General features: G+C 40.9%; 1 long non-coding RNA gene across 1 annotated transcript; it reads left to right on the plus strand.

Moving 5' to 3' along the window:
- Window positions 1-7,110: 7,110 nt before the first annotated feature.
- On the plus strand, window positions 7,111-10,533 carry LOC125490985. Its single transcript, XR_007268035.1, has 2 exons — window positions 7,111-7,198; window positions 10,414-10,533. It is a non-coding gene; the product is annotated as an uncharacterized LOC125490985 (long non-coding RNA).
- The last annotated feature ends 2,648 nt before the right edge of the window (window positions 10,534-13,181 follow it).

Below are 13,181 nucleotides of genomic sequence, written 5' to 3' on the forward strand. Positions count from 1 at the left end.
ACTTTTGTTGATAGGTACTAATGAGTTAAATCGCGAGGGAGTTGCCTACATACGTGTAAATAATAAACAGCGACTAACTAGATAACTTACGCGAGACGCTGCAAGTATAAACATCCGCCGGGTTTTCTATAAACATTAAGAAGAGTACGTTTTTGGCTACGGAAGTAGAGTACTTAGGTCGGATAATATCACAAGGTCAGGTTAGACCGAGCGAACGAAAAATAAAAGCATTAATTGATTCACCTATACATACAAACGTAATACCTTAAGGTCATAGATTAAGTCTTCTGCGCATTTTTCACGACCAGCACAGTCATATCGGAGCGGACAAAACGATTGACTTAATTCTTTGTCATTTTTGGTTTCTTGGCTTACGGGCGTTTGTCAAAAAGTATACCAGTCATTGCCTTGTCTGTCTCTCGTCAAAAAGAATTCCAAGAGCCCCTCACCAACCAATTTCTCCATTCGAAACAATTCATCTCGATGTATTAGGCCCCTTACCTACTGTAAACGAATGTAAATATGTTTTGATAATAATTGATGCATACTCAAAATATTGTCTGTTGTATTCACTTTGTAAGCAAGATGCAAATGAACTGAAACACGCTGTATCTAATGCAATTTCTTTGTTGGATATCCTAAGTTATTGGTATGTGATAGAGGCCGTATGTTTGAGAGCGCTAGTTTTAAGTCTTACGCTTCTGAGCTAGATAGCCAACTACACTTTATAACGCCTGAAATACACAACGAGAATGGACAAAAGTGGAACGCTACTGTCGCACCGTTCTCAATATGTTAAGGATTGAGGCCACAAAAACTGACACACCGTGGTCGGACTCACTCGGGCGTTTGCAGCTTGTTTGCAGCTCACTCTCAACTGTACTAAACAAAAGACAACGCAAACGTCACCTTACATCTCCTAATTGGCATTGAAGCGGCTATACCGGTGATAAGGTCACTCATACGTGACGTGGCGCTGGATAACACATGTCCAAATCGTTGCAGAGGCAGCGTGCATCTGAACTGCTGGAGATGAATAGAGAGAGGCAGGGTGCATATGTAAATAAAAATCGCAAACCAGCACGCCTCTTTAAACTTAACGATATGGTCTTTGTCACAAAGTGTTCACAGATGTCTGGCAAGCTGGACTCAGGGATGCGAGGGACTTATCGGGTAAAGAAGGTTTTGCCCCATGGCCGTTACGAACTGCAACTGCTTAGTGGTTCATACGGCAAGATAACTCAGGCTGCTGCTGAGCACATGGTTATTTGGCGAGGAGAGTGGACCTGAGTCCTGTGCAACTTTTTTTCAATTGTAAGTAATCTTTAACTTATTGAAGTTGAGATTCGACTGACATCAAGTGGTGGTGTCTCATTGTGTGTATTCCCAGTATGCGTATGCTAGAGATGTATGTATGTATGTATGTACGATGTGTGAATACATGTTCATGATAATTATATGTGGATGTAGATGTGTGTTGTATGAGATGGGTACCCGTATGAGATAAATGTGTGCGAGTGAAATAAATGTGTAATTAGGACTAGGTGATGTATGTAAGAATTTTACGTAAGTGGAGGGAATGTTGAACATGCTAACATGGTGCCTCTGTTCGGGATATGCAAACATGGTGCCTCTATCCATATGTGTTTTGGTGTTGAGCGTGGCTCCGCCAGTGATAAGACGTATGGCGTTGAGATGTTCTCCGCCAGTGAACATGCAAACATGGTGCCTCTGTTCGGGATATGCAAACATGGTGCCTCTATCCATATGTGTTTTGGTGTTGAGCGTGGCTCCGCCAGTGATAAGACGTATGGCGTTGAGATGTTCTCCGTCAGTGAACATGCAAACATGGTGCCTCTGTTCGGGGTATGCTAACTCGTACGCTGCCCATATTAATATTCTGAAATGTGACAAGACTGACAAAAACATAATAAAATGACTTATTTACTGACTGTTGACTGCTTGCTTATGCTAGCTTGAGTGTTTGTTTAAAGCCCAAGTCATATATTTTTATTTTGTTACAGCAATGGAAGAAGACATTGCAGACAGTGAAGCTCAGCGATGTGAGCAACAGGGTCCATCCAGGGAAAACGCCAACCAGCCAACAGAAGCCGTACCAGTGGAAGTCATCCCGGAGAGTCCAGCCAGCTGCCATGACGTCTGAACATACGTGACACACATCAAGGAAGTGTTCGAGGACGAACACCTGTCAGGAGAGGCCGTGTTAGCGGTGTCCGCCACCCCGAGAGCATCACTAGCCGCGCGCCTATAAAAGCGGAGTGAGAGGTTTTTTTTTTTTTTTTTTTTTTTATTTTATGTTTATTCAGGAAACTAACAGCGCTTATAAAACATATGTGACTTAAGATAAGTAATAGTGTACAAGGCCAATAATAAGTTTCCACATTATTAACTAGTAACAAGTTGTAAACGAAACAAAACAAAGTTATACATTATACATACTGAGTAACAAAGTGACAAAATACCATTCATAATTCTACATCATTTTCATGGAAGAAAATCTCAACAAAAAAAAAATTAAGTGCAAGTAGAATGAAAAGATAACTTATTCGTATTTAATGAATATGAGGAGTACTTACTTATTTATAAAGAAGAAAATACATTAATTCCTAAGCATATATGAAATAAATACATACATACATACATACATAGGTGCAATGTATAAACAATAAAGATCATATTTAAGTAGATATTTATTAGCATTGTAAACATAAATACATATCCTGCCCGGAGTCAGGTGCGTGGCTCCACGCGGTGCCTTCGCCCCACTTGGGGACGTTGTTGGATGGCGACACGCTACGAGTAGCCATAGCACTCCGCTTAGGATGCAACGTCTGCCACCCACATCGCTGCATTTGCGGGGCGGAGGTCAACGGGCAGGGTCGCCACGGGCTACACTGTGTCCGGAGCGCGGGTAGATTTTCCCGGCACCAAGCGCTAAATGACGTAGTAAAAAGAGGCCTAACATCAGCAGGCATCCCCTGTGCTCTAGAACCAAGGGGTTTGTCTCGTACGGACGGGAAGAGACCAGACGGGTTAACGCTGATTCCGTGGGAGAAAGGCCGCTGTCTACTGTGGGACGCTACTTGCGTGTGCACATTTGCACAATCACACTTAGCGGCCACCACAGTGACAGCAGGCGCTGCCGCGGAGTCAGCGGCGAGGGCAAAAACTTTGAAGTACTCAAATCTTTTGCCTTCATTCATATTTGTCCCTCTGGCCATAGAGACCACCGGCGCATGGGGAAGGCAGGGGAAAGCCTTTGTGAAAGAAATAGGAAGAAGAATGAGAGACAAGGGGCTCGACCCCCGGTCCGGCGCATTCCTCCTACAAAGGCTCTCCCTTGCCGTTCAGAGGGGCAATGCGGCGTGTATTTTAGGCACATGCAACAGTCATATACCGGACCGCCCCCAATAGGTCAGTTTCAGTTTTATACATTAATATTATTCTAATTCTTAGCGTTTTTTTTTTGTTTATACATACTTAGTTTAATAATTTAGTTAGTTATTAGTGCTTATTTAATTTTATCTAGTTATAAGTTTTGTGTTAAATTGTATTAGTTATATATTCATAATCTTATTAAATAAATCCTTTGTGAAAAATATTTTATATATATAAATACATAATATATAATAATCCGATACGTTAAATATGCATACCTACTCATAACAGCAGATTAAGTTATAGGTAATATTATATTATATTTATATTTACGATTTGCCTTTCAAATTTGGTTAAGTATAACTTTTTTAATATTGTTTTTGAATAAAAGTTTTGAACCGCTAAAGATATCAACCTCACTGAACTTTTTATTGTACAACCTGGGAAGTCGGCTGAGGACTGCGTTTTGGGCGTAATTAGTGGAGTGTGGGGGGACGTGTAGCAGCGGGGTGTGCCGCGTGCGGCGGCGCGGCGCCGCCAGCGCGAGCCGCGCCAGCAGCTCGGGGCAGTCCAGCCGCCCGCGCAGCAAGTCGAACAGCAGACTCATGTCCATTAATGAACGTCTCTCGTCAAGAGTGAGTAGGTTGAAATGCCGACAATTTTCAGTATAATCGTTAAATCGTATTTTATTTCGGAAATTTAGATGTTTGAGAAATATCCTTTGAGTACGTTCAATCTTTTGCTTGTAAGTTATATAACAGGGTGACCAAATGGGGCTTGCGTACTCTAGAATACTGCGCACATAGGCATAGTAGACCACTAGCAGACTGTTCACGTTCTTAAAGGCTTTGCATGTACGGAGCACAAATCCCAAATTCCGATAAGCTTTACTGAAAGTAATTCCCACATGATGACTCATAAGCATCTTTGAGTCTAGCCACACTCCAAGATCACGGACCAACTCGACCCTCTGTACTGTAACGTTATTGAAATTATAATTAAATGTGATAGGTTTATGTTTACGCGTAAAACTAATACATTGACATTTACCGATGCTTATAGCAATATTGTTTCTGTCATAATAAGTTTGTAAGTTGGTAAGGTCATTTTGGAGCAGTATGCAATCTTCTATGGAACGGATTTTCATGTAAACTTTTTTGTCGTCAGCATATAAAAGATGATGTGAATTTTGAAAACAGGTGTTAATATCATGAATATAGACGTTATAGAACAGAGGGCCGAGGTGGGATCCTTGGGGAACACCGGATGGGATGCTGATAAAGTCAGACTTGAAGCCACCCAGTACAACAGCCTGCGACCGATTGGACAAATATGACTGAACCCATCTGAATAGGTTCCCTCTGATTCCGAGTGCCTGTAACTTTGCAAGGAGGATGATGTGGTCTACACGATCAAATGCTTTTTCAAAATCTGTGTAGACCACATCAACCTGTCCTCCTTTCTCCATACCGTTCAATACAGAGTCTGTAAAAGAAGTTAAATTAGATGTAGTTGAGCGATTTTTCATGAAGCCATGTTGCCGTTCTGAGATTGCTCTTGCTAGTGTAGGATAGATACTATTGTAAACCACTTTCTCTAGTAATTTACTTAATATGTTTAGTTTGGAGATAGGGCGATAGTTATCTATGCAAGATTTTGAACCTTTTTTATGGACTGGGGTTATATGAGCTTGTTTCCATATTTGTGGACAGATACCCTGTTGTAGGCAGTCGTTAAATATGTGTGTAATGGGAAATGCTAGAGATTCATCACATTGAGACAAGAAGATTGAGTGTATTCCGTCACAACCTGAACCTTTGGTTTTATCGATCGAACTAAGAATACCTTTCACTGTGTTCTCGCTTACTTGAAGGTCACATATGTTGTCTGAGGTGGTATCTTGGCTACAAGGAACATCATCTACTCTCGTGTTGGATGCCGGCGTAAACACACTCTCGAAAAAGGTATTAAAAGCTGTACAAATACTATGGCCATCATTGTATGTTTTATTATTGTATGTAAATGATGCAGGGTAATTGGAGCTATTTCTTTTAGATTTAACGTACTTCCAAAATAATTTAGGATTTTTTTTAATTCCTTCTTCAATATGTTGAGTGTAGTTTTCGAAGCATTTATTTTGTATTCTATGTTGTCTTGCTCGTAAAGTTGAAAATTCATCATAATCCCTGGCATTATTATACTTTCTCCATTTTTTATGTGCTTTATTCTTTTCACGAATTACTTTAATAAGAGGTCGACTGAACCAGATTGGATAATGTTTGTTTTTTGGCGTGATTTTTGGAATAAATTTATCGAAGCTTTTATGTAATACAGAGTAGAAATTGTTAATTTTATTATCTATTGTACCTCTAAGTAAAGTTTCCCAGTCTGTTTCCATGAGAAATTTGTTAATATTCGCGTAGTCGCCTTTTTGAAAATTGTAAGTGGACGCGCGACACTCAACGAGCGGTTTCAGAAATAAATCTGGGATTTGCAAGGATAGAGATGGATGGTGCATACCTTCTTTTAGAATTGGATCATGACATCTAGTAACAAGCAGGTGTGTATTACTAAAGCATAAATCTAATATTTTATTATTATTGTTTACGACTAGATTATATTGTTTTAGGCTGTAGAACTCTAGATCAGTTATAAGTTGTTCGGCTGCAGTTTGGGCGTCAATTGATCCTTGATGCAACAAGGTGTAGTTATCTTCGGACCATTCGATAAAAGGTAAATTAAAATCTCCAATTAATAAAAAATTATCGATCAAGTTGGACTCTATGAGACGAGACATTACCTGTCTTACGTCATCGAGTCTGGTAGGTAATTCTCTTGGTTTATTTGGGGGAATATAAGCTATTATAATATGTAAGTTAGTACTAGTGCCTAAACTATTAGGGGGTATGCTTACGTATAATAACTCTGTTAGGTCACATGATGTGTCAGTGTGTACAGTAGCATTAAGTTCGCGTTTACAGCATATCATAACACCTCCGCCGGTTTTTTTGCCGCTTAATGCAAGATTACGGTCGGAACGAAAGATATCATAACTAGCATTGCATAGCTCTGAATCTAAAATATCATTTTGTAACCATGTTTCCGTAATTAATACAATATCATAGTCATGAGACGCAATACCATTGTAAAAATCTAGACATTTGGTTCGAAGGCCCCCGACATTTTGGTAATATATATTAAGGATTCGCTTATTTGTATTTTTTACGTTAGCCATTTATGGTTTTATAGATAAAAATATGTTGAAATTGAAGGGGTATTAGGGATATTTCATAATTAATACTTTTGGGGGGGTCCTTTTTATAAGTTACGAGGCATGTATATTTATAATAATTATAATAATAGTGTGAGCATTGTTCATGCATGTGTGAGATTGAAGTAGTGAGTTGAAAGGAAATGTTATTTGTTTTTGAAATATAAATTGTGTATTTTTTGTTATGAGGATATATAAATATATTTAAAGATAAATACACATAATTTATTAGAACATATCGTGAAATACTTTTATAATGCAAATTCAGTGAATATACAATATACATATAAATAACTCCTATGATGTTATACAATGTAAACAAAATACCTATTATAAGTCACTTAATTTTAGGGATATCCGAATCGCGAATGATTTTAATTTTAGCACTATTTTCACTCTTTCGAACAAAAATTTGACCATTTCTTATCCAGACAAATTTGGGTTGCGCCGCCCTCTTTCCCGATCCAGCCGTCGAAGCGTTAGCACTGTTCAGCTCGTATCTAGTGTAGCTAGGTTATTTAGTGATAGGTTATAGTTGGGGGGCTTGTCGCTCACGTCCGTAGGTACAAACCCTAGTTACCCTACACGTGCCCCCTGGGTGGTGCTAACGAGTGACAACGCCGAATGTCGGGCGGCGGTAAATCGACCCGACCTCCTCTCCTAGCAGAGGCGGCGATCTCCCGCCGTAAAAAAGGAGAATCACCAACACGCCTGCCAAGCGCGGTGATTATGGCAAATACACCTCCTAATGATGGAAAAAACAAAGCCCCGGCCCCCAGTCCCCGGCAGCCCCGCTATCCCGGACTCCGGTAGCGGTCACGGTAACGGCGGGGCAGGGGGTGCGAAGAATCTCCGGCAGAGAGTCGGCTACCAGCCCAACCGACCCTTGCACCTGGCAACATATAACGCACGGACACTGAGGGAAGACGTGAAGATAGAGGAGCTGGAAGAGGAAATTAGCAAGTTAAAATGGGACATTATAGGGTTATCCGAAGTCCGACGAGAGGGAGAGGATACGGAAATTCTCCAGTCCGGAAACTTGCTGTACCACCGGGAGGGCGACCAACTGTCCCAAGGGGGTGTCGGGTTCATCGTCAACAAGTCCCTCGTCAACAACATCGTTGAAATCGGAAGTGTGTCGACACGGGTTGCGTACCTCATCCTGAGAATATCTAAACGATACTCAATGACGGTCATACAGGTTTACGCACCCACATCTAAGCACACCGATGATGAGGTCGAACTTGCGTATGAAGACGTATCGTCTGCCCTGCGTAAGTTCACTACTCATTTCACGGTGGTGATGGGAGACTTTAACGCGAAACTCGGAAAACAAGAAGGCGGCGAGACGAAAGTGGGGTCACATGGATTTGGAGTCAGGAACCATCGTGGGCAAATGCTGGCTGACTTCTTGGAGAAGGAGGGCCTCTATATGATGAACTCCTTCTACAAGAAGAAGCCACAAAGGAAGTGGACGTGGATTAGCCCCGATGGGAAGACTAAAAACGAGATCGACTTCATATTGACGGATAAGAAGCACATATTCAATGATGTCTCAGTGATCAGTAGGGTTAAGACCGGCAGCGATCACCGACTCGTAAGAGGCACTTTGAATATAAACTGCAAAATAGAACGCTCCCGTCTAATGAAGTCCACGCTCCGTCCTACTCCTGCTCAAATCCAGGATCCCGAAAGCTTTCAGTCTGAGCTTTGCGACCGCCTGATATGTTTAGAGAATTGCGTTACAGTTGACGATTTAAATAATAGGTTTGTGGAAACTGTCCGAGAGGTAGGATCGAAATATTTTTCGTCCCGAACCAACCGAGGACCTCAAAAACTCTCAGATGGGACTCTGAGTCTCATAAGAGAACGGAGAGAAATGAGGTTGCAGTCTTCAGTTGATATGGTCGAATACAGACGTCTAAACAGACAGATCGCCAAAGCAAGACGTTGCGATATGAGACGCTACAATTGCAAGCGCATTCAAGACGCAATAGAGCAAAACAAGGGCTCCAAAGTCTTTGCTAGAGATCGATCTGTTCGGCAGACTCTGTTGACCCAACTGAAGACCGACACTGGCAACACCGTTTCATCAGTGCCCGAAATTCTGGGAGAAATTGAGAGATTCTACGGACAGTTATACACCACAACACAAAACCCTATTACCAGCGGTGCTCACGACAGCCGAGCGCCACTCACCCGACACTATACCGAAGATATTCCGGACGTCAGTCAAGACGAGATTAGTATAGCTCTCAAACAGCTAAAAAACAACAAAGCTCCGGGAGATGATGGAATAACGACAGAACTTCTGAAAGCCGGCGGTAGACCGATTTTAATAGCACTTCGGAGGCTGTTTAATTCCGTCATACTCGAAGGCACAAGCCCGGAGGCATGGAGCAGAAGTGTAGTGACTTTGTTCTTCAAGAAAGGCAACAAAGCCCTATTGAAGAATTATAGACCCATTGCACTTCTGAGCCATGTGTACAAGCTGTTTTCGAGAGTTATTACGAATCGTCTCGAGCAAAGACTCGACGACTTCCAGCCACCCGAACAAGCCGGGTTCCGAAAAGGCTATAGTACCATAGATCACATACACACGCTTCGGCAGGTTATACAGAAGACCGAGGAGTATAATCTACCTTTATGTCTAGCGTTTGTGGACTATGAGAAAGCCTTTGATTCTATTGAGCTCTGGGCGATGCTTCAATCCCTTCAGCGGTGCCATATAGACTATCGCTATATCGAGGTGTTGAGATGTATGTACAATGCTGCCACAATGTCAGTTCGATTACACGAACATAGCACAAAACCGATCCAGTTGCAAAGGGGCGTGAGACAGGGAGATGTTATTTCTCCGAAACTGTTCACCTGTGCACTGGAAGATGTTTTTAAGCTTGTAGAGTGGAAAAGACTGGGCATTAACGTCAATGGCGAATATATCTCTCATCTACGATTTGCTGATGACATAGTTATTATGGCGGAAACGCTGGAGGAGTTAGGCGAAATGCTCACAGACCTCAATGATGCCTCTAAACAAGTTGGGCTGAAAATGAACATGGACAAGACAAAGGTCATGTCGAACGAACATGTTTCATCATCGCCCGTAACTGTAGGAGGTGTCACCATCGAAGTTGTTGATCAGTATCCCTACCTAGGACAAGTGATCCGATTAGGAAAATCCAACTTCGATAAAGAGGTAGCTCGTAGAATCCAACTCGGATGGGCAGCGTTCGGGAAATTACGACACATCTTCACTGAAAACATACCTCAGTGTCTGAAAACAAAAGTTTTCAATCAGTGCGTGTTGCCAGTGATGACTTACGGAGCCGAGACGTGGTGCTTCACCAAAGGGCTTATCCACAAGCTCAGAGTTGCTCAGCGTGCTATGGAAAGGGCTATGTTAGGCGTGTCCCTGCGAGATAGGATTCGTAATGAAGAAATCCGCAGGAGAACTAAAGTTACCGACATAGCCAAAAGGATTAGCACGCTGAAGTGGCAATGGGCTGGCCACGTAGCCCGCAGAGCCGACGACCGCTGGAGTAGAAAGGTTCTGGAGTGGAGACCCCGTGTCGGCAAACGGCGTGTCGGTCGCCCCCCAACCCGTTGGTCTGATGATCTGCGGAAGGTAGCGGGAAGCCGCTGGATGCAGATGGCGGGTGACCGTTTGGGGTGGCGATCGTTAGGAGAGGCCTATGTCCAACAGTGGACTACGGAAGGCTGAGAGAGAGAGAGAGAGAGAGGTTATAGTTGTGTTTAGCGTGGTTTAGTTTGGTAATTTAGCTGTGTAAATTATTGTTCATAAATGATTAAGTAAATAAGTTTGTAAATATTAATTGATTAAAGGTTGTAGGTAACATGTGTTTATTTTTTTTATTTTAAAAGTTAGGCTATCCCTAATTATACTATTACCGAGAGATCTATGCATTATGAATTTATAAATTCAACTATTTATCTACTGATATACTCATCAGTAGCTTATGGGTCACAGTTGGTTTTCTCTCTACCATGCGATAATAAACACATCTCACAATGTTTAACTAGGTTTCAGATAGGCTCAGACTACATAATAGACGCATTTTTCCTGAAATAAAAATGACATATTATGTATCTAGCCTATCTGAAATCTAGTCATTTCTGCATGGTGATATTACAACTGAGGCGCGCGGGCGACTCACTCTATTTATATAGGCACCCGCACCTTGCAAATTAAAGGTGGAGAGAAAAATGGACTTTATTTAACTGTCACTGTGACCCTTATGATGCCGAACACGGAGAAAGTCGAAACGCCATATCTCACAATGTTTAACTAGGTTTCAGATAGGCTAGATACATAATATGTCATTTTTATTTCAGGAAAAATGCGTCTTTTATATCAACATAAAAAAGACATGCCAGGCTTCATGAATAAAATATAACATAGTCCAATTTTCACCCATATTAGTTAAATCAATACTGTCAAAGTTGAAAATGAAAATTTCCGGATCGTTTTTTGCGATTTGCCAACAATTTAGTTTTTTGAATTACGCCTCTATTATCCTGAGGGTGCGATCTATTTAGCGATGATAATATTATACTTTATTTGGTTTGAAATAAACTTTAATAATGTTAATAATAATATAGTTTTACAGTATACAGTAAAAAATAATTTGGTTCATTTCAAAAATATTAAAGCGAGCATGATTTGGTGATGATTTATCCGTTATGGCGGAGATTTCGAATTTATTGGAGGCAGTATCACATAATTTCTGGTGGAGGTTTAAATACAAGCCATAATTTTGTATGAAAATATAAACAGCGCCCAATGATTTCAAAAGGAAGGATACGCCCTTCAGAACTTTTTGTCAAAAGAAAATGGCACCCGCGCGCTGGCCCTAAATTCATACAAATTATGACAGATTTGTGAGGTTTTAGGGCCAACGCGAGGGTGTCATTTTCTAGAGCGGTTGGGCCTGTCCTTACGCTAGTAATATATAAGTCAATGACAGCGCCCCTGGCGGTCGATAGCAGAACAAAAATTTTCCTACAAAATTCATTGAGTAATTTTACTTCACTTTCACTACGAAAATTCATGCTAAGGAGTCTGAACTTGTACACGAGACTAAATAGAGATACTATGAGCCGTTTTCCTTGACAGCTGTCAGTTGAGCTTTTGGGTAAGCCGATAGATGGCGTGAAAACGCAGTGTACCAACTGTCAAAAATTACATAGAGAGCAAAGAGTACTAAACTCAGAATAAGAACTCACTAGTTGTGATTAAATGTCGGGTGGTAGAGCGAGCCATCCTTCCGAGGCTCAGACTGCATGTGGCTTGGGATAGTGCTAAGTATTCTGTGAATAATTCTACCCGCGCCGTCACGTAGTGTTCTTTTCTCTATGCGCGCCGTTTGAACGGGTGCTGCGTGCGAGAACTGATTTTCTATTTTTATTTATTGTAACTATGATCCTAAATAAGATCCCAAAGAAATACTTACAAGACAAGATGAGAATGTGTGCCGTCGCAACTTGTAAAAATAAAGGACATCATAAATTTCCAAATGATGAAAGCCAGGCGCAATAATGGATTAAGGCGACTCGGATAAATGTGCGAAAAATTGATTGGAAACTGCGAAAACATTCATGGTTGTGTTCGGATCATTTCATACCAAGTGATTTTCATTCACGTAAGTAAGTTAAATCATTAAATCACTATCTCAAGTGCACTAACTGTACAGTATCAAGGGAGGAGGAGCAGATAGCTCAACTACAACTCAATTAATACAGGAGAAACACAAGGAAACTGAGAAAACTTGAAAAGAACGGCTGTACGCACAATCGCACTGAACGCTGAAGCAACAGTGACATCGACATCATAGAGAAAATAATACTACAATTCTACCTACCTATTATACGTCACTTTCACATTTCGTTAGCCTCATAGAATAACATATTGTGATCTGAGTGTATTCTGAGGGTTTGAAAGTTGGTACAACCCCAGACAACGCCATCTATTTCTCCAAAAAGGAACTTTTTTTTTTTAACAAACGCCTCATTATTCTAATGATGCATATTCTTACTTTACACTATGTTAGTCACGACATCTATCGGCTTACCTAAAAACTCAACTGACAGCTGTCAAGGAAAACGGCTCATAGTGTGCATTGGCATTTACGGCGTGAATCCCACACCCAACAAACTTAAAAAAATTAATAAGAACTTGTGGTATAGCAGGCTGGATATTTGGAAACAAAATATTACTGCTGCTGAACATTCAACTTTTTCTAGATACTCGTACTTACCAATAATGGGAGATTTTCGTTGACAGTTTAAAAGTTCCAAAATCGTCCGATCCGTCACTATCGTTTTTTATGAGCTGCATTATTCTGAGGGAATGGAAGATGCCATAAAATGGTACTATGCCTTAAAGTAGTTAACACTTAATATTATGCATAATATAACAGCTAGTTATCGCATATGGATGAATTCACATCCATTGGGTTTTTGTATTGGCTGAAAAAATTTGAATCCATGC

The sequence above is a fragment of the Plutella xylostella genome, chromosome 4 (assembly GCF_932276165.1).
Source record: "Plutella xylostella chromosome 4, ilPluXylo3.1, whole genome shotgun sequence".
NCBI lineage: Eukaryota > Metazoa > Arthropoda > Insecta > Lepidoptera > Plutellidae > Plutella > Plutella xylostella.